The 22,837-nt window shown below is 39.3% G+C and overlaps 1 long non-coding RNA gene across 7 annotated transcripts in view; it reads left to right on the top strand.

Moving 5' to 3' along the window:
• The first annotated feature begins 3,411 nt into the window (after positions 1-3,411).
• The window catches only part of LOC120403018, a 94,016-nt gene continuing 74,590 nt past the window's right edge, over positions 3,412-22,837 (top strand). For 4 of the 7 annotated variants that reach the window (XR_005597422.1, XR_005597423.1, XR_005597424.1 and 1 more), the window contains exon 1: positions 3,412-3,679. This is a non-coding gene — a long non-coding RNA (uncharacterized LOC120403018). Of the gene's footprint in view, positions 3,680-12,879; positions 12,977-13,660; positions 14,594-22,837 lie in introns of those variants that run through there. The other 3 variants (XR_005597419.1, XR_005597418.1, XR_005597420.1) reach the window with 2 other exon arrangements.

Genomic DNA, 22,837 nt, shown 5'->3' on the forward strand with positions numbered 1-22,837 from the left:
CTCCTGGTTTATTACAAAACCATCTCCATGCTATATATTAAACTGAATGGTAAAATTCTCTGCTCAATGAACATGCTGGTGTGTGTTCTGTTTCTTTGGAGGCAACAAACTTGATGACGTCTATGAATATCCAGTGAGAGGGATTGGACACTGCTGAGGAGACAGTTTTGCAGAGATTCAGGACTGGAAGGGCTCTGGTGTCACCATGCAAGAAATAATCAGGCTGGTGAAAGCCAGGGTGAGGCTACTGTGCTTTGAGAAGGCTGCTGGTGTCAGGGCTCTCAGACAAAGCTACACAGCAAAGAAGCACCCAGGGTTATCAGCAAGGAGGTGGCATAACTCATTAGTGATCTGGGTGAACTCCCAAAGCTTCACACCCATATGGTGAATAAGGAGGGGTGAAAAAAAGGAAACACATTTAATCAAAGAGGGCCTTTGATTTTCAGTTTAAAGCTGGATGAGAAAGCAAACTGTGTAGGTGAATTTATCCTTTGTATATAGGGAAAGCTGATGAATAGGACAATACTTTGTTAACAGTGAACAAGGAATGGCCTGAGCTTACAATGTGTAGAGTATGTTAAACCAGATTTTCAGGCTGCATTTCCACAAACGTCTTAATATTTCTAAGGATTTTTAGATGTTTTTTCAAGCTTATTTTCCAGAAGTTAGTATTTTTTATCTGTACTTATCCACTCTATAGTATATGGTAATTATGATGGCTAAGGTTTTAATGTAGATGTCTTAGATTTGATTTCCAAAGTAGCTTTTTTTGGCAGAAAGTTTTCACTAGTCAGCAAGACATTTAGCATTGTATTTGGTGCATAACGTGTGGAGGTGTGAGACTGGTACAGAAATGGTGCACCCTCTCTCCTAGAGAATAGAAATATAAGTAATGAAATGCTAAATGAACAGAAGGGGGTGAAGGAAAGGTGGGCATCCATAGGAGAAGGAGTAAGAGAGAAAAGAGACATTTTTAGATAAAAGGGACAGGGGAAGGACAGGGCACGAGGGGAGAAGCAACTAGTTGTGGAAGGGCAGACAGAGGGATGAGGCTGGCAGAAGTCTGGCAGAGATAAGTTTTTAGGGTAGGAAGAATAGGTAGGCAGCTTAGAAATGAGGTAAAAGTTGGAGCAGGAGTGCAGCTTTAGAAGAATGGGGGAGTGGGAACAACAATGTGAAACCCCAGCTACCTGAAATGTTCTTTGCGTATAGCCAGAAACAAACCAAAGTCCTCATTTGCTATTAAGTTAAAACCAGACCCAAAAATTAGATGCAAGTCAGCTGTTAATGGAAACCCAGTGCATGGCCTTTTCAGCCTACAGCAATGCAGACGTCTGAATTTGGCAGCAATAGAAATTTGTGACTGCAGAAAATTGGGGCAGGAAACCTGCCAGCCACCCTGAAAGTGAAGGTATGTGCTCCTTTTTGACTCCAGATCTCTACATCATCTCTCTTTAGTTGCTCCCTCATGCTACCAATTTTGGCCATGTCACACTCTCCAGGTTCATTTAGGCGGTCTCCCTGGATGCTAAATTACAGCAGTGTATTTCAGAAAAAGAAGCTGTCTTTCCAGTAATTCTAATGCTGCGGGGGAGGCATGTTTCAGGAATTCATTACCATACTGAATTCTTTTCACAAAAGACACTGAAAATCAATTACCACAGAGGGGTATGATAAGGGAAAGAACCTTAAGCCTGGATGAAACCTTAACACTTTAAAGATGAACATTAAGAATCAAACATCAAAATAATGGAGTTTGCCAAATCCCCATACAAAGGGAGACATTGTTCAACAGACACTGTTGCTGATCTGGCATCATATATGCAGTGGAGTAAGGTTTGCTTTTTCTTGTGACTCACCAGCAAAATGTAGCTCTGGAGGGAAATTTAGGCCTTATCCAAAGTCCTCTGAAGTCAATGGGAAAAAAAAAGTCTGCTAATTTCAGGGGCTTTGGATCAGGGCCTAATTTTGCTCAGGTATAAAACATTACTTTTTTGCTTCTCAGATCTGAAGCTGAAAGCACATAACTAATAAAATAAAATATGCCTAAAATACACTGTTTTCACAAATGTTCTTGACCGTAAGCTCATTTAACAGAATATAGAATGGAAACAAAACCAAAGGGGATTTGAACAAAAAGTATTGGGTTTTTTGTTTGTTTTGTTTTGTTTTTTAAATTTGCTTTAATTGCCCAGGTCTGCTAATGACTAGCTCTGGTGATGCACCCCTCGGTGTTGCTAGAATATTATTTGAATTCCATGAACATATAGGAACCCCATGAACCGAAGTCCTAAATGTGGTATGCATAGTGGAAACATAGATTAGAAGCTCTTTGAGGCAGAGACCTTTTTATAACTATAAGACACCAGTACATTTGGATAAAACAAACCAATGGGGTGCATAGTATGATAGGCAATAGCTTCAGTATAATAGGACAACATAACGTTTCTGGAACTTCTAAAACTAATAGGATCATAATGTGTGTTTAGATTCCCCCCCCACACACACACTTTTCTTGAGCCTGATGATGTTCTACCCACACTCACTGATAAAATAAGAGGAAGCAGTAAGGGGAATTTACCTACGTTAGGGTGATGACATCTTATGCAATACTTTGCAGTTCTTTTTTAAAACTTTCCAAATCCAAGAGGGGAAACTACAGAGCATTCTAGAAATGTGTGTAATAGCTGCTGCTAACTAAGTAGAGAGAAATTGTTTGTGTGCAAAAGTTATTACTCTCACATCAGGCCTCTTGTGGGAAAGAGGTTCCAGCCTGAGATTAATATAGTCCCAAAACAAGCAACACTGATCATATTCTATTTTTTCCTAGATATTAGCTCTAGCATTTTTATCTCAGCTGATATGTTTTTCAGTGGGCAAATCCCAGTGTTGTCCTTTCCAACAGAACAAACAGTGTTTCTGGCAAGGCAGCCAAGTTGGACAATGAAGCCTGTGCTCCTTTTAATGGAACTCATGCAATACCATCCAACAAGATGACCTATGTGTCTAGATAGTGACCCATTATCAGCTCTCACACTCACTTCGTTCTCCATCATGTTACTTTCTCACATTTTTGTGGGTAAACGGTGATGAAGTGTATAGACCTGTGCTGCAAGAGTCACAATGGGGTTAATGGACAAAGCAGCTACTGACCCACCTGCAGCTAATTATTTAACCAGCAACAGCTGGAGCCAAAGGTTGCAGCTCAGGCAGAGAGGAGCTATTGCCAGTTAACTTGAGGAGCCCTTAGCAGTGACTGCAAACTGGAAGAAAGCAGTGCAAGAAACCAAACCTCTAAGGACAAAACATTGGAATCAGCTGCTCTTTGAAGCAGATAAAGGTAGGAAATATCCCAAGGAAGCAGCTGTGAGTCTGAGGGAGAAGATCTTAGTTGCTTAATAGAAGGTTGGGATTCAGAGCAGATGGAGGGTCTGGCTTTCCACAATTTATGATCAAGGAAGGGAATGAAAAGCTCTCCTTGCACAATGGCTGTTTGAGCTCAAAGTGAGGCTGAAATGCTGACACAAGGTCACTGGACTGTTTGATTCTATTACTGTAGAAGGAGTAAAGGATGTGGCTATAGGGATGAGTTTGGACAAGGGGCAAACCACCGCAGGCTTGGAGTTGTGCTTTACAAGGGGTGCTTGAATCTAAAAGACTGATACAACACACCTAGCCTGTGAGTAAACCTTCTAAAGTAATACACCATCAGCTTAATTAGCTGTTCATCTTTCCAAGGCAGACAATCATGTGGGTTGCTGTGTAAATGTCTTTTTTTCAAAGGAGACCTCACATTTGTTATGCATCAATATTACAAATCCACTGATGCTTTCTATAAAAGTAAGAATTTGTCCCTTTGACTAGAATTTTGTACTTTCCACACTGCTGTGTAGAATCATTATGTTGCAGCTCTTGCAGCCCTCAATCCCAGAGGTGGCTGTGTTTTTTGAGTTTTTGTTTTTATTTTTATTTATTTATAATACACAAATAACAATGCACTATTGGGAACACACAACAATATAGGGTAAGATCCACACTGGGGGGTGGGGAAGAATGAGAGGTTTCTTGGTAAATGGGAGGGCAGTTTTGCCTTCCAGTGAGAGACTCAAGAAACATGATCTCTAGTCCTCAAATCATTCTTGTGGTTGTTCTCTGAATCCTCTCCAATTTCTCATCAGACTTTCAAAAAGGAGATAGGAAAAATTTAGATAAGGTTCAGAGAAGAGCCACAAGAATGATCTGAACACTAGAAAACCTTCCTTAAAGTGAGGTCAATCTGTTTAGTTTATTGAAGAGAAGGTTAAAAGGTGACTTGATCATGGTCTAGATGTACCTACACAAGGAGAAGATTTCCAGATTAAGGCACAACAATATTTAGTGGCTGAAAGTTGAAACTAAACAATCTCAGACTTAAAACAACAGATTTTCATAGTGAGTGTAATTAACCATTGGAACAATTTACTGAAGGATATAGGAGCTTCTCCATCACTCGAAGTCTTTAAATTGAGATTGGATATCTTTTTTTAAAAGATATGCTGTAGCTCAACCAGAAATTGTCAGGCTTGATGCAAGAATCACTGGGTGAAATTCTATGGCCTATGTTGTGTAGACTGGATAATGAAAGTGATCTCTCTGGACTTAATGCCTATGAAACTGAAAAGCAAAGCTGTTGACATAGGGGGAAAAAAAGTAAATGGAAGGAGGAGACAAAGCATTAAGGAGAGAGGATTACATAAATGCTATTTTCTCTTCCATGCATGTTCTCTCTCACTCCTACTAATATGCAGCACACACCTTACATATCCTATTATTCATACACAGTGATTCATCATATCTCATACACATAGGTTTCCAGCTAAGATTTAGAATCTTATGATTCTTCTTGACAAGGTTGTTTGAGGGGAACTTAAATCCCAAAGCCAACAGGCCCTGAATATTTCTGTCTTCTTTCTCTAGCAGAATGTCTGTAGCTATTGCTTTCCTTTCTGAAGTTATATATATTTCCCCTCCTTAAATTGCATGATCAATGCTGCTCATTATTCTGACATTAAGGAAATGAAAATGCAAAAGCCTGGTCTGGTGCAGAGCAACAGTGCCACTTTATTTTTTTTGGGGGGGGGGGGGTGTTGGTTTGAAGAAAGCATTAACTTTATTCTTTATTGATTGTGGCTGATTGAAATAATTTCCAGGAAGTGGCTTGTAACCTGCATAAAATCTACAGTTAAACTGGATGATATCAGATAAATGAAAGACACTGTTTAAGGTTTGCTAATGGTGTCCGTTTTATAAAGGGAAAATAGTGATGTGTGTTTCTAATGCCATAACGATGTATCATTTTGGGAGATAAAGATAATTTTGATTGTCACTATCCTCTTCACACTTTTAAGGAAACCATTTAAATGAAGTGTTTAAACAAACATTTTATGATCCTGGGATTGGGGTTTTGATGACAGCAGTATCAAATATAACAGCCTTTCAAAACCCTTATGCTTTTAGTGTAACATTTGCCCTTGTGCAAGGGGCCACCATGGGGCATATGAAACACTTTAGTTCCATTATGTTCTGTTTTGATGATTTAAGTGGAATTTAATTAATGCTGTACAGACCTTTTGCTGGCCCTCTGCAACATGGTGAATTCCATCTTACTCCTTAGGGCACTGAGCCGTTTCCAGGGTGGATGACAATTGGATTCTAGACCTTTTTTTTTTTTCTCCATAGGGGTTTGGGTTGCTGGTAAGGCAAAATGTGCTAACCTTGGGGTCATGGAGGATTTACAGCATCTTGGAGGCAGGCTGAGGCAGGGATCTTTCTTCCTTGCTAAACACTCAGGTGTTTGGTACTGTACATGCATTATACAGCATATGATCCTATCCGGAGGAGCTTACAGCCTCAAAACTATAAAAAGATGAGACCAGTACCATTAAAAAGTCTGAGGAACATGACAACTTTATTTTAAATCTTAAAAAATGTTGGGATGGAGAGGGCAATTGGCCACGGTTAGTGTCTGTAGATGGAATCAAATAAGTGGGTGGCTTCAGGAAGGAATTGAATGAGGAGGAGGCTGGTGCTTTATAGCCTGAGCTGGGGAGGGTGTTTTCTACAGGAAGGTGGCATAGAAGAAATAATAGAGGTGTGTGGGGGATGGGGATGGAGATGGAGGGTTCTCATTACTGTGAGAGTGAAGGAGTGTGGGAGAGGGAGGGCAAACATATTAGGAGTAGAGATCTGAGATGTAGGCCAAGGCAGGGATATGCAGAGATTTGAAGGTGAGGATAAGAAGTTTGAGCTTGATATGGATGAGGATAAACCAGTGCATGGACTCAAGGAGAGAAAAGTAACATGGTCTGACTGGCAGGCAAGGAAGGGCACAATAGCAGCTGTGTTTTGGAAGAAGGGAGCTCCAACTTGCGTTGTATCTCTACTGCTAGAAACCCTCCTTGACCTCTTGGATATTCAATCCCAGCTCACTTGCCTTCCGGCTGCTAGGTATGATTCAGGTGGGAACACACTTAGGGGAAGTGTTTGGTAAGGTGAATATCTGGGGAGACAAGAACTGCAGGAAGAGTCAGATTGATTTAAAATTTACTCTCAAGAAATTACAGAAGAGGAAAGTAGCTAGGAGGAAGTTTGTTCTCTTGTCAGGCCTGATCAGTGGTTTGAGATGGTAGGGGTGGCTTCAATTTCATAAATTCTACTCTATGTAGTGTAGGTTTAATCACTACAGTGGAGTGGGTTTTAATTGGTCAGCTGGTGAATGCACCTAAAGCACTAATGTATTTCATGCAAATGACTGGGTGCTAGACCCCCGCCCCACTCCCCCTTCACCTGCATCTTTGATTTGAGACAATGTTAAAAGAAAAAAAGCAGAACAAGAGGATTTGTGAGCAACACTGAAGAAGCTCCTTATTTTATAAGCTTGAGATATATCGTGCATGCCTCTTTTACGATACTGTTGTATTTTCAAGGCACTTTGTTGGATGATGAATTGCCCTGGCCATAATAAGATGGCAGATTTTTTTTTTGAACTGAGTCTTTGGCCTAACTTGAAAATTAATAGTGTGTGCAGGGAGGGGGTAGGAGGGAAGTAAACAGTTTAATTTTGTAGAATTATATTATTTTCCTGCCCCCTTTAGGATGTTAGCTTTTACACTGGGAGGAAAAAATATAGACCTTTAACACTGGTAGTTTCCATTGAACTCCACAGCTGCTCTAAACTGTCAGCAGCCCACAGAGCTTTACAAACTGTTTCCCCTTCATCTCATGACCATTTGGCATGAAGCAGTGGTAACTGTACTTCTAAAGTTGGAAGTACTGAAGGCCTTGTTCCATGACTTTCCCTCAAATAAATAAATAAAACAGAAGTTATTTTATGGAACAGTCATTTAGGACAGTGGTTCTCAAAGCTGGTCTGCCGCTTGTTCAGGGAAACCCGCTGGCAGGCTGGGCTGGTTTGTTTGCCTGCCGCATCTGCAGGTTCAGCCGATCACGGCTCCCACTGGCAGCGGTTCACTGCTCTAGGCCAATGGGGGTGGTGGGAAGCGGCGGCCAGCACTTCACTCGGCCCGTGCTGCTTCCCACAGCCCTTATTGGCCTGGAGCGGCAAACCGCGGCCAATGGGAGGTGCGATCGGCTGAACGTGCAGACACGGCAGGTAAACAGCCCCTGGCAGGCCAGGCCAGTTTTTCTCTGAACAAGTGGCAGACTGGCTTTGAGAACAATTGATTTAGGATATATTTCCCTGATTATGGACTAAGAGGCATGACTTGCTTTCCAGTTGTTATAATGATGCCAAAAGCAAGACCGCTGAGAAAAAAGAAGTTTCTTAGAGATTGTGAGAGGAGTGTGGGGAGGTGGACTCCTGTGAACCTAGGCACCCCTATATTTACACGCCACAGAGTACTGCAATAATATTTGTACACAATATGCCTTGTTTTCTATGAAAGCTAACATGCTGGTTATTAATATATTATAAATGCATGTATTAACATTACATGTGAAATTATGATACTGAAATGTGTTTGAACCAGGCAAGTCTTGGGAGTGGGTAAACAGGTTTTTCCAGACAAAGGAAAAGCCAATGCCAATTGTCTGTCTGCCTCTATGCAAGTGCAGTCAGTCAAGTGGCCATTCACTGACACACTGGAGGCTGCAGGGACAAACAAATTTGCATTGTAGAAAGCACCAGAATGGAAGAAACTCCATCAGATTGCATGGTGCCCCTGTTGTGAGTAAAGGCACTTGGCCTTGAGAAGTATACATTACAAAAGTTCTCATGGGACTATTAAAAGAGGGGCAAGGAACTCCAAGTTTTCACCAGAAACACAAAGGAACCAAGTAGTTTGTACTTCATGGGAGATCCTGACTAGTGGATCAGTCAGGATCTCATTAAATAAACTTGGTTTACTTTTATTCTAAATCAACCCAGTGCTGTGTTTGACATGAAGTGATTAACTCTAGGTAAAGCAACAAGCTGCCGTCTGTTGGTCCCTTAAAGGAGCAAAAGCACCTTATTAGTCCTCTGAATGTCCCAGAAGAGGGCTGAATATTTCAGGGCAGAAGGTCTTGGAGAAATCTGGGACTGAGGGTGTGCTGGAGTCACTTGGCTAGCAGTAACCAAGGCAGGTGGAGACCAGGGTATGTGTGTGGTGTAACAAGCAGGCTGCTACAGTCAGAGTTGCTGAACCAGGGCTGCTGCAAATGGATCTGCCCCTTACCTGTTGAGCTACTGCACCAGAGCAGTTTGAGGCATTCAAGGTTACAGGACAAGAGTGACCCAACCTCTCACTGGTCTGAATTCTACTCTCAGAGCATTCCCTTAAGGACCCCACTCCCTTAAGGACCATTTCCTCTTTCCAAAGACAAGTGAACATTTGACTCCTTACATCTGGTACTTTATCCTTCAGATGGAGCCTAGTATGATGATGACTGATCCAGTCAGCATGTCAGAACTAATTTTACACAGCCCTCCAGGCCGAACTCTGGGAAGCTACACAATGGGGCCTGAGGAGGAATCTCTAGCACAGCTGTTAATAGGGAGCATGGGCCGTAATTGTATTTGTGAATATCCCTTAACTCTTAATGCCTTCTTAAAGCACCGATGTGCTATATTCTTGAAGCAAGCAGCTTGCTGCACTGATCTGTTACCACATGCTCCTGGATCAGAATGGTGCTGAAGAGCAATGGCAGGGAAATATGCAAGTTACAATTTCTCTCACTGAATAATAATCATGTTGAGTTATATGCACTATAAATAATAAAAAATGCAGATTAATCTTCTGTTGATTCCTAAGTGACTCTCAGAGGCAACTCTTCCTGTGGCACAGTGTAGTCAAAGCCATTATCCTACCACACAGTGCAATAATGACAGAACACACGCAGTGTAATGTAAACTTACAACCCAGTTTTAGGCAGACACGATTAGTCTGTCATCTTTTCCAGCAGCAGCAGTGAAATAAATATAAATAACCTTATTCATATTTATTAGATGGCTTTTGCATTAGTTGAAGAAAGGGAAGTCTTGTGCAGACTTTTTTTTGTTTGGTTTGGTTTTTCTTGTCTCGCTTGCTGGGGTTCAGATAAACCCAATTCGCACAATCTTGAGAATGTGACCTTCAGAAGGATTTTTTTCCTCCTGCTTCTGAGTATGCATGAGAGAGTTTTGCTGTTGAAACAGATTTTTTGCAAGGAGGGTGGAGGGACAAGAAGGACATGGATAAATAAACTTTTAGCAAATGAAGTTTGCTACACTAAAGATTGGTCCACTCATAAATGCTACATAAGCCCTTCATGTGGATTCAAAGCCAGGTCCTGTCAAAGACTGTCTATTTTAGATGCTTACATGCCCTTCATTACTACAGTAACTGAGCACCTCCCAATCTTCAGTGTATTTAACCTCACAACTCCACTCTGAGGTAGGGAAGACTTTGCATATCACAACATTGCGTGCCCATGGTCACACTGGAAATCTGTAGCAAAGCAGGGAATTGAACCACTGGGTCATCTTATTCCCCAGTTTTACTGCTCCCATTGACTTCCTGGAGACCAGGTTATGGTGCTAAAAACTGAAATGATGGGCAGGCATTTGTCTAGGCCTTTAGCTCTGGTGTGAATTTCTCCTGTAGAGCTTCACATTCTCTTTGCTTGAAAATGTGTTGTTTAGTTATATAATCACATTGCCACGCTATCTGTGTTCGTGTGTGTACTATCTAAATTGACAGCTATGGAAACTCCAGCTCTCTGCTCACAGGATACATAAAAGAGGACAAAACATTTCCCGAATGATAACCCTTAACCTGGGGGGCAAGAGGGAAGACCCCTCTAGGCATGACAAGGGAGTTCATTCTCCAGGGGTTTGTACAGTACTAGGTCTGTCTGCTGACACTGCCAATCCATGTGCCTAAGAAATGCTATTTGTCAGTGCTCCGCTACCTCCTAGGTGGTGGAGAATTTCTCTCACTAAGAACTAGATCAGACAAGCAAGTCACTCCACCCAATCCCCAGAACATACGATGGTGTGATACATGGATCTGTTGTCATCCCATTTTTTCTTATCCCACATAATGACACCATGAATTATTCACACCACCTTCTTTGCCTGAAGCAGCCTCCTTGCTTCCCTACACGATGGAACATTTTATTTTTTCCTTCAAACCCTGCCTCAAAACTCCCATTGTTTGGCTGGCTTCCTATTACCAATCTCTATGTCAGGGCACTCTACTGCTTCTCTTGGCCTTGGCCATGCAAACAAAAAAAAAACCCATAAAAATCAAGATATGAAACAGCCACTGATTTGTTTTCCTGTCAAAATAAAGCTGCCCTATAGGTGGGCTTCCTTCCTTTTGGTTGCTGTGATTTTTCCTTCTTTCCTGTACTCCCACGTGTTTGTTTTTCCTGGAATTCTGTATAGACAAACTCCTGGGCATAGGGACTTATTAGATGTGTATAAAGCACAAAGTATGGCACTGTAAACAAATAATCCAGCCACAGCACTGGATTATGATATCCATAAAATGTGTCTGCCTAGGTTCCCAAGATGCCTAGAGAATAGGGCTCATGGGAGCTATCCCATCAAATTATTGCAGAGGTGGACATGCTTATAGTTACCTGTGCACAGTTATTGACTTTCTTACATAACCATTGGCTATGTACAAGTCCAAATTTAAAAGGAACTTTTTCCATGTAGTCCTACTCTTTGGAAAGCAAGTTCTGTGTAGGTCCTATAGAAGCTACAAAATTTGCCATTTCAAGCCCTAGGAATGTCTTCTTCTTAAAGTAGAAGTATGTTACTCAGAGAGTTTTCTTCAGATGGTCTATCACATGGTGCTAATGTATTGATGTTTCTTTCTATTTGGCCTTTATTTTGAACATTTGTGTTTTGAGTTTGGCCTAAATTATGATTATTAGTTCTTTAAATTGCCCACAATTTGCTAAGGACTTCCCAAATCCTTATAAATATGTGATCCCAATGGAGCAGGGAATACAGTCTAAAAACCAGATCAAAATTTCCTCTGTTCAAGAAGTGGTGTAGATCTGAGTTTGGTTTGACTTGGCTCATCATATGGATAAAAGCCAGCTCCAAAGTTCAGATGAGGAGCTTTGGGTCAGGCCTTTCTCTAATTTACAGTAAAGTTCTCTTTTACCTATGCATGCAATCAGCTGGCAAGGAAAGTGCAACCCCTTAAATAAAATCTCAACTAACAGGTGAAATGGAATGATGTGTAGTTGCTTCATTGCTTGAGGTTACATTCCTTTGTGGAAAAGGGCTGTTAGAACGTTTAGCCAATTGAGTGATCTGATGGGCTGAACTGGTTTAGGTGCTTTACAATATGCATTAATCAGGTACTAAGTCTTCCAAATCGAAGACAAACACCGGGGGGGGGGGGTAAAGGAGGGAGAGACAAACAAATTAGCATTGCCAAGAAAGGATTGTGTAGCCCTCAGGATTTATTTCCAACTATGAACAGTTTTCCCAGTAGAGAGTAGGAAGAGGTACATTTTTAAACAAGGAAATCCTCAATTTGGCGAACAGATGGGAAGATCATCCAAGATTTTATTCTGAAACACTGCTGGAGAAAAGGGAAATGTTTTGTTATAAAACACTCCCTTCCAAGTGGCTGTTTGATATTGCACGTTTAGAAGAGATGGGCCAGGATAATAACTTCCCATCTGAGTCCCTTTTGAATTTCAGGGGGAGTTTCTCAAATCTTTGTGTCAGAAGCCATTGTTTACAGTCTTTGTGCCAAAATGAGGGTGATATTCTGATTCTAATTTGGGCACTTCTGAAATTTTGCCAGATCTTTTTGCTATTTGAGAGTGGTTGGCCTTTATCAATTTCCACCACTTTGTGTCAAAATCTGATGAAAATTATGGTTGTTGTGAGATTACCTGCTATCAGATCCATACCCAAACTTTCACCTTTACTCCAAACCCTTGTCTTAATCTAATATGGCTGTATGTCCAAAACGTTGTTTCCTTTCCTCCATCTTTGTGGTGTATGTAGCTGTGATTGTGTTTTTACTTCATTTTTAAATATAAGTTGCTTGCCTGCTGTGCATGGGAGAGGAGAAGAAGGAGGGATAGGTGGTAGAGAAGCAGTCCTGTGAGATATGTTGAGATTTGAGGCTCTTACAGAGCGAGAGACTCACTCGACTTTCCCTGTCATGGGGAGGTTTTTTTGTGTTTTCCCCTTAATCTGATCCAATCTGGATGGAAAGTATGTATTTAGCTCTGTATTCCTGTGAAATGACACAGTAACTACTGTTACCTCTGTTTCCCTAGAAACCTATTCAGGATTACACTTACATTGGTTTTATTAAATGCCACTATTGGATCAAACTGAAAAGGGATGGAGCTTATTCATGAACTCATGCACCCACACAGGCGGAGAGTTACCGGAGACGGCAGAGGAAGCCGAGAAGCCGAGGCATAGTAGATCTGGTGTGTCCACCTGCGGTCACGGATCTGGGCCAGCAAACAGGTCAAGAAGCGGCAGCCTTATGTGCATGCCTTCTTCCTTTTTGGAACTGGGCAGCTCCTGTCACGTACACTGAGTTTCCCTTCTGTGTCGGTCACTGAGAAGCATTTCCAGCCCTTGTTCCTTTCATGCATACCAGGTTCTTCTTTTCTTTACAGCACCCCATGATTGCCTTCTCAAGGCAGATTACATCAGACACAACTGTTTCCTGTCTCAGGGCTCTTTTTCTCCTTTCAGTTCCTCTCCACCCGGTCCCACATACACTCCCTTGTTCACACTTTCTCTGATTGCATGATGGAATATCACAAAGCTTGGAGGTTTATACAAGTGGTAACTGAAAGGGTTACAAAGCTTGCAAAAGTTACAAAACTTAAAAAGCCTATGCTAACAATAACTAAAGTTACAAAGTTTGCAAAAGGTTACAGAACTTAATGATGTACTAGCAATGACTGAAAAGTTACAAATCTTACGATCATATTCTACTGGATTGAGCAGAGGCTTTACAAAACAACTACTTCTGAGTTACTTCCACCTTTTCATGTTCTCTGTATGTATAAATATCCCCTGTCTGTGTGTTCCATTCTGTGCATCCAAAGAAGTGAGCTGTAGCTCACGAAAGCTCATGCTTAAATAAATTTGTTAGTCTTTAAGGTGCCACAAGTACTCCTGTTTTTTTTGTGGATACAGACTAACACGGCTGCTACTCTGAAACCTGAGTTACTTGAGTATGCCAGAAGCATTGTTTGGAATCACAAGAGCATAACACAACACCTAGTTGATCAACCAGTCCATCTCCTGGCCAGGGCAGATTATGGCTTTTCAATAAAAGAAAGAGAAACTGCTGCTTCTATTTCCTCCTGTCATCATGCTTGGATAAAACAGAATAATTCTACTGTCATGTCCCTGAGGGCTACACAATTTTTGTGATACCAATAGATATGTTTCTATTATACCTTCTGTAAAGATTCTGTGGTTTGCAGAAAAAGCAGCCATTTTGTGTTAGGTCCACTTCAGATTGTTAAATAGGGGTTGTGTATTGTCTGATGTCTCCTGAAGACTTTACTTTTGTTTTCCTTTGAATTTCTGTGAGTAAAAGCATCTGTTTATTCTTTGACATGGTAAAAACCTAAGTTTGATGACTAGTAGTTCTGCAGGTTAAGATGGGACATGCAAATGATCACTTGTTATCAACTCCAGACCATCACCACCCCCTTTTAAATACATCCACTGGATCTGGCAGTATGTTGTCCGCCGTGTAGACCATATCTGTGCACGCACTATATCTTTATGTCCAAAGCTGAGCACACTGTCAGCATTTAAGTAATAATAAACTATAGCAACTTTCACAAGAATTCATAAGTTTGGTCAAGGTGTAAACGTTTCACAGGCCTAGCTGAGTGCTCATGGTGAAAAATGGTAAATACCCCACTGAAATAAATGATTGTTCCTGTAACACAACTCCCTTTTGTGGCTCGTCTGCATTAGAAAAGTGTTTACTGCAGCTGCTATCTAGAGGCATTACTCTGTAGTCTCAAGTAGAAGTTTCTACTTTTAGTGCTAAAGGTCCCAGGCTCAAACCCCACTGATGGTTAGGGGAGTGTTTTAAAAGTATAAATTTGTTGCATATGTTGTGGAAAAATTGACCACACCTTTGAATTTAGAATCAGGCAGCCTGAGGCACTTTATTAGAGTACAAGCATGCATGCAGGGAGAGAGGTAGCGTATTCCCCTATAAGGGTTAAGCTCCCTCTGTTTGTTTTTTATTTATCACGTTTATAAAAAAAAAAAATTAAATTTTTCTTTTCTTATTTATTTTATTTGGATTATACACTTATAACATAAGCAGCTACTGCAAATCCTTATTTTATATTTTTTTTTCTTTTTTTTTTTTTTGTTTTTTGGTTGGTTTTTTTTGTCTTAAGACCCTTCCTCTCTCTTATTTCTTATGCAAACTAAAAAATTCAAAAAAAAAAGCAAAAAGCAAAACAACTATTTCTTTTCCTTTTTCTTTTCCTTCCTTTCCTTCTCCTAGATAAACTCTGTATCAGAACAAAAAAACATAAAAAAAGCAGAAATAACAAATTTATATATATAACAGTATAACTAGGCCTTATATAATTGGGCCTAATAACAATAAAAATAATAACCAAGGGGCAAATTTAGGCTCATTCCTCCTTTTTTGATGCCTTTTTTTTCCTTTCCAATTTTTTATTGCCTATATTTATTAGTTATTCCTGAATGAGATTAGGTCCTGAATCAATAGGTTAATATAAAAAAAATAATTTCCTTCAATTAAAAATTTATTCAGTTAAAAAGGCGAGGCAGGGCGGGGAGGTAGGGGCAAGGGGGGGCAAGGTCTACTCTTCTACTTCTGAGAGTCAACATGGAGAGGGGTTAAAAACAAAAAAAAAAAAAAAAAAAAAACAAACAAAAAAACAAAAAAAAAAAAAAAAACAACAAAACAACAATCCATAAAACCAAAATAGAAAAAAAAATATAAGTAAATTTGAGTAAAACATGAAAGTCTGTAAGAGAACAGTGTGTCTGTGAGTTTGTTTGAAAGGTGTTTTTTGTTGGTTTGGCATGTTTTTGCAGTTTGTAGTTTTGTATGTTTTGTGAATGTTAATTGAATGTTGAGAAAGAAATTTGTTTTGAAGAGATGAAAACAAAAGAGAATAAAATAATTAATAGGAAGTTATATACTAGGCAAAGAAAATAAATAAATTAAAAAAGAAGTTTTTTTTTTTAAATTTTTTGCAAATAATAAATTGTCAGTAATTAAATTAAAAATTGATAAATTAAAGTGAAATGAGTTAACTATTATGAGTTAACTATTATGCTATTGGCTTGGCTTGCTGGGATGGCTGGAGACATAGATTAGTTACTTCCAACATAAATATATATATTATAGTAATGTATAGTAATCTCCAGGGCTAATATACAGGGCACACATAAGGGCATAAAGTCCAAAGGCCATCCAGTCCACCAATTATTCCTATCCAAATCCAGGGTCTTATTGCCGTGGCCGAGATGGCAACAAAAACCGGGGGGTGGTGGGTCCCCTCGGTCCATCACCACACGGTGGATTCCCCCCCACAAACAGCCCCCAAAGATGCGAGGGAGAGGGCGAAGGCGGGGGGGCCTGCCCATACAGGAGGAAGCTTTCCAGCAGCCATAAGCCCATGTTATGAATCTCCATCCATGTTGAGCATCTGGCCAGTGTTTCCAGTGCAAGTTTAGGCCAAGTTTGGTGAAGTTGGTGTGGCAGAATTTTGCAGTTGATTTCTTTTTGTAGTCTTTTTGAATGCTTTTTAATTGGATTGTACATTCTCTGCATCTTGGTGCCTCTGCACATGCACGTCCTTCTTCAAGCTTCCTCCGGATCATCAGTCAACATGATCATGCCCTGTGGATGATGTCGAGGGTGGAAACCCAATGCTGAGATTAAAAATTGTCCCAAATCCTGCTGACCCCAGTACCTGTGTGTTTGTGAATAAAAACCTGCTATTTTTTCAATTGTCCCAATCTATTTTCACATGATAGGTCTTATAGACTAGCTAGCCCCTTCCCCAACTCCTAGATCCTTCTTCCCAAACCTTAGGAGAATATCCTCCTTTTTGGCGAATTGGATGGAAAAAGGGGTAATGGTATACTAGTGGAAATGAAATGGAAATAATTAAAAAATGGTAAACAAAGGCATATAAACCTAATCTAATAAAATATTAAATAAAGTATAGTCCCTAAATAGTTCAGGATCAATAGTTTCCAACTTTCAAGGGGATGGTAGTTGGTGGTGTACTACAACAGGATATGGGTAGTGGTGTACAAATTTAGATATAATATTTTAGTAAAGAGGAGTGTTTATTTATTTTTTTTCAGAGAGGGAAAGTTTCTTTTGCAAGAAAATTTTCTTTTTCAAAACAGGAACATGAAAGGTGGTTTCACATGTTACAACACCTATTGTGACACAGGGTATTAGGAAACATGGGTATTAAGGGTATTAAGTATTTGACCACTGTTGCATAAAACAGTGTGTGTTGTATGGATTTCACAAGGAATAAAGGAGGTTAATAAAGTGAATGTTAAATTATAATAGTAGTAACATAAAAATTAATAGGTATTACAGTCACCCAAAGGAAAAAAATTAGTAAACACCCGCAAAAAAAAAAAATAAGGAAGAAAAAAAAAAAAAAAATAAGAAATGGCTAATAGAAAAATAAATTGCCTATAGGTGGGGGGGGGTTGTAAAGGAAAAGTTGGGGTTGGGGGGGGGTTAGGTTTGGGGGGGAAGAATTTGTTTTAGGAAAGAGTTTGAAAGGATAGGAAGTTTGAGGTTTTGGATAGTGTTTCGAGGATAAATAACATAGTTGTGCAGCTTGTGGATAAATCCTATATGTGCAGCTTGTATATATTTTGCAATAGCCATTTTTGCCAGTTTCATATATTTATTTTTTATATATATTTTCATGGCTGTCCCTACCATGCCCAATATTCTATATCTTTCTTTCTCTTCCTTTCATGGTCATCTTCTTTTTCTTTTCTCAGTTTTCCTTTCCGCTGTTTTCTCTTTTTTTTTTGGTGTTTTTTTTAAGGGGTTTGGGTGTCTTTGTGTTTTGGGTTGGTTTTTTTTATATTTGTAAACATAACTTAGGGATCAAAGTATTTACAGGTAAAAAAACATAAAAACATTAAGAAACCAAAAAAACAAAAAAATCATATAAAATTCAAAGCAAAGAAAAAACAAAAAAAAACAAAAAAACCACCAAAGATTCTTAAACCAAAGCTTTGGCATAGCGGCTTTTTCTTTGATTCTCTCTTTTTTTTTTTTTTTGGATCAGTCTTTTAAGTCTCTCTCGTCAGGGCTTTAATAAGTCTTTTCCGTTAAAGTCTTTAGTCTTTTATTTTATTGACTTGGATTGGAGTCCGGCTTAGGCTCCTTTTTCTTTTTAATATTAGGACCTTTATTTTTTTTTAGTGTGAGGACCTTTGGAGCAACGGGGGGAGCAGTGGTATGTCAAGACCAGGAGTGGCCTTTGAGGAGCTGTGAGGACCCAGACCCCGCACCCCAGTGATAGGGATGGAGGTGGTGCCACTTGAGGACAGTGAGTGGTCTGGGCAGCACCCAGGTGCCAGGAGGATCCGCGGGGTGCACAGGGTGGGTAGACCAAATCTCTCATTCAGGGCTTAGTTTCTTTAGTTCCGGCAAGGTTCAGCTTTTTTTCAGTTTTTTTTCAGGTTTTTTCAGGTAGTTTTGGCTAGCTTCAGTTCTTGCTTCTTCGAGATCTTGTCTGCTTTAGCACTTTAGAGGCAAGCAGGTGAGGAGAGGTGGTGCACAATACTTTCTTGCTTGCTTGGGTCCTTGGGGGAAGTGTGTCAGGTCTTTAGGAAAGGAAAAAGCTGTGTCTTTCAAAGTCAGTCTCAAAGGCTCAAAGGAAGGGTTAGAACATTTTAGGAAGTCCTTCACGATGAAGTTTATTTATCATCAGAGAAGAGCCATTAGGAGGAGAACAGTCGACAGAAGGAAGGAGAGACCGATCATCAGCAGAAAGGGGCCAGGGGTTGAGTTTGGGACACAGGACAGCGTTTTTGGTTTGATTAAGGGTAAGGGTTTGTTTCAGTTTCAGCTTATCTAGTTTTTTAGATTTACTGTCCAGCAGAGTATTTTTTTCAATTTCTGTTATAAAGCAAAAAATTAATTAATATTAAGCCTAACAATTTAATAAGTTTTATAAAAAAATTAAACATTTTAATAAATTGCAAAAAATGTAAATTAAAGCAAATTAAAGTTAGGCCAATAAATTAAAGGCCAAATTAAAGCATTTCTTAAATTTATTGGCCCTAAATCCTGCAAGCTGAATAGCTTTTTAAATTTAAGGTTATAATTTGTTACTATGTTTCTGTATACTTTATAATTTATTGTATTTTGTATGTCAAAAGTTTTACAACTTTTTTTTTTTTTTTATTTTTCTTTTTTTTTTTATTTACACTTTTTTTTTACATTACAACATACTACTTTTAACATTTAATTAATTTAAATAATTTTATATTTTAAATTTATATTTTTAAATAATTATTATTTATTAATTTTTATACTTTTATATTTTAATTTTATTTTTTTTTTTTTTTTTTAAAATTTTTTTAATTATTTTTTTTTGTTTTTTTTTTTTTTTTTTAATTAATTTTTATTTTTTTTTTTTTTTTTTTTTTTTTTTAAAAAAATTTTTTTTTTTATTTTTTTTTTAATCCATTTGGCTTTTTTATTTTGGCTTACTTTTTGATTTATTTTAACATTTTTTATTTTATTTTTTTTTAAAATTTTTTTTAATTTTAAAATTTTTTTAAAATTTTTTAATAATTTTAAACAAATTATTTTAAATTAACACTAGTTTTGTTTTTTAATTTTTTACACAAAAATTATTTAAATTTTTTAAAACAAAATTATTTTAAATTTTTTGTTAAATAAATTACACAACTTACAGTTAAATTTTTTTACAGTTTTTAACCTTACTTAAATTATTTTAAATTAACAATATTTCTTATTATTTTTTATTTTAAACAGATTTATTTGCCTCTTTCCTTCCTTTTTTTTTTTTTTTTAATTCTACTTCCTTCTATTAAAATCCTTCTTTTGCTTTTTTTTATATTTTTTTTTTTTTTCCTTTTTTTTTTTTTTGTTTTTTTTTTATTTTTTTAGCATTTTTTTTTTTTTTTTTAGTGTTTAGGTTTTTTTTCACCCTATTTTTTTTTTTTATTAACATATTTTATTTTTTTTACATTTTTTTTATTTATTTATATTTATTTACATATTACACATCTTTCTTTTGATTATAATTTTTTTAATAACACTTTTTATTCACAACACAATTTCAGCACTACAACAGAATTTCTATGTCGGAATTAAAAGATATTATAAGACAAGAAAAAACAAGAATAGCACAGACACATAAAACAAAATCTAAAACACTAAGAGCAGAGGTCACTTTCTACTGAAATAGTCTTGTCAGGTTCAACTAAGTTTTGGGCCAGTTAGGCAGCCCCAAGCCCTGGGTTGCACAAAAGGGGATGGCAGGGAGGTGCAGCCCCTGAGGGTTCCTTCAGAAGAGGAGAGGGCAGTCTGCCTTCCCTGCACAGAGGGAGGAGCTGCTCACACCTGTTATCCTGAGCAAACTGGTCACCTGTCAGATGCTCTGGGATCAGACACATTACACTGCACACCATTTGGACCTTACAGAATACACACAGGAACACATTTACCATTTTAATTTTTTATTTAATCTTTGTTTATTTCTTCTTTTCAGGTTTACTCATGGCAACTTATCAGGGGATTTGGGTATATATACGGCAGGAGATGGGTCCCTATTTGGGGATGGCAGTGGCAGCATGCCTGGCATCCCAGGGGGGCAGACAAGTACAACCCAGTTGACAGGCATCCCCCCTACAAACAAGGCAACAGCTAGGCACACATATAACAACAGGCATAAACAAAAACAAAATATAAAACATAACAGACAACAAAACACACAACACACCCAACACACCTAAACACCACACATTCCCCATGTTTCTCACCACACCACATTTTATGAAATATTTTACTAGCCCACCATTGGCTTTTTCCACTTCACTGCTTATTTCTTGCAGCACTGCCTCCCCTAGCTGGTTTGGGCTGCTCTGGCTCTCCATACTATCCCTACGGCCTCAACACCTCCCACCTCTACTACTCTCTAGGGCTACTCTTCGGGGTCACACTGGCAACTACCAACTACAAGAAAACCTCTGAACACCTCCAACCCACACAACCTTCACAACACTACACAAGCATTTCATTCAATTTTACAACACAGTGACACATCCCTTGAGGTACCATCATTTTTAATGGACCATTTCATCTCTTGTATATTTTCATATCTTTATTACATATTTTTTAATAATTCTTAGCCATACACCAATGAACCATAATCCCCTTTTTGCTTTGACTCAATAGCCTACTTAGACCAACCTCCACCGTACTGCACTCTTGCCCTTCTCCTCATCTCAACACATTGCCCACCTCAGTGTGCCCACACCTGAGGCAGGCCAGGCCAAGCCCGGTTCCCTCACGGGCAGGAACACCTGTGCGCAGGGAGGCTGGGGGGGCAGAGCAAGAGGGCTCGGCGGCGGGCCTCTACCAGCTGGGCGGAGGCGGCTCGGGGAGCTCAGGAACTCTCTCTTCAGCCGCTGTCTGAGCCAGCGGGCTGAGGTCTCCCTGCGGTGCTCCTCTGAGCTGCAGGTGGGCAGGCAGCTTCCTCCTGGGGAGAAGGAAGGCTCCGCTTATAGAGGGGAAGCTCACCGAGGACTCTCTCAGGGGCAGTGGGCAGGAGCTGCTCAAAGGGCAACAGGGGGGACTGGATGGGGGCCTGAGGCAAGAGGGGACAGGGGGGGTCACAGGATGGGGGAAGCAACAGAGGGTCACCCAGGCCAAGGGGGGGCCACAATCCCCACACTGAGGAAGCAGCAGGGCACCAGGCTTCCAACAACTCAGGACCTCAGGCACATGGGCATACAGGCACGTTCCACCTCACACCTCCACACTGGCAGGCTGGCCCTGCCCTGTCCCCCTCCACCTACTGGGCCCCTCCCTCCCCACCCCCAAAAGGCTATCAGTTCCTCAACGGAAAAGTGGCCCCCCAAAGCTACCAACTCCGGAACAAACAAGGGGGACAACTCGAGGCCCAACGGACCACGGCCCTCGGGACCAGTCCTCAAACAACAACCAACCAAAGTTCAGATCTCTTCACTCAAGCCCGGGCGAGCCAGATCAGGCCTCCTTCTTCCCCCTCCTCAGCCTTCAGGCCGATGGGCCTTGGTCTCCTCCAGATCAGAAGACGAGACCCCTCAGATACCTCTAGAGATGTTTCCTGGGGGAAGGGAACCGCCATGTCCCTGGGATCCTGGATGTCAGGTGAATTGTCGATCATCCAGCCTGAGGAATTGTCCAAAGCCCCTATTCCTTGCTAAATTATTGTAATTTAAGGCATAGCGTATGTGAAGGAATTAGCAGCCATTACAGGCAGGCATTTTAAGGCATGTAGCTTATTTTAGGTAGCCTATGCCTGTTAAAATTTTAATTAAATTTATTTTTAATTAAACCGCATAATTAGCAATTCCTTAAAAAATCTTATTTTTAAGTCTTTTTTATAAAATTTAAGCTACTGCAATCTTCTTATATCATAAGCTTTCTTCTCTTTGTCTCTTCCAGCTTTTTTTTTCTGTTTCTTTCTCTTTAGTTTTTTTCCTTTTTCTTAATTTTTTTCTTTTTTATTTCTTTAAAGTAAAAAGTTTTTTTCTGTACAGATAAACATCTTAAAAGCTTCTCTTACAGAAAATGCCCTCTTTTATAAACTGGTAAAACATTTCCTTATATCTATAAGATAAATGCCTATTACACATATATATGCTATATACATATAACCTGCAAAAATAATAACTGAAAATTTCCCTATCAGCATTTATAAACATAATAGGAAGAATAAATACAATGCTGCATAATGGAAAACGGAGAGAGAGAGAGAAATAAGACTGGGGGAAAAACACACAGTGCCAAGTCATTTGAGATCATTTCACATCATTGCTGCTACCAATGAAGAGTATATCTGCTCTAATATGTGGCCTTTCATAGAAGATCCAAAAGTGCTTTAAAATGTTAAATCATTAAACCCCATAACGTTGCAGTGTGTCAGGTTTGCCCCCATTTGTCAGAAAGATACATAAGCCCCTATTTAACTCAGGCGAAAATACAAATAATACACATTAACCACTAGAAAATAGTGTTTTGTAGCATTTCTGGCACTTCTGTTTTTCTTTCTTTGGAGGAAGATAGTAGTA

This window comes from Mauremys reevesii, linkage group 4 (genome assembly GCF_016161935.1).
Source record: "Mauremys reevesii isolate NIE-2019 linkage group 4, ASM1616193v1, whole genome shotgun sequence".
Lineage (NCBI taxonomy): Eukaryota > Metazoa > Chordata > Testudines > Geoemydidae > Mauremys > Mauremys reevesii.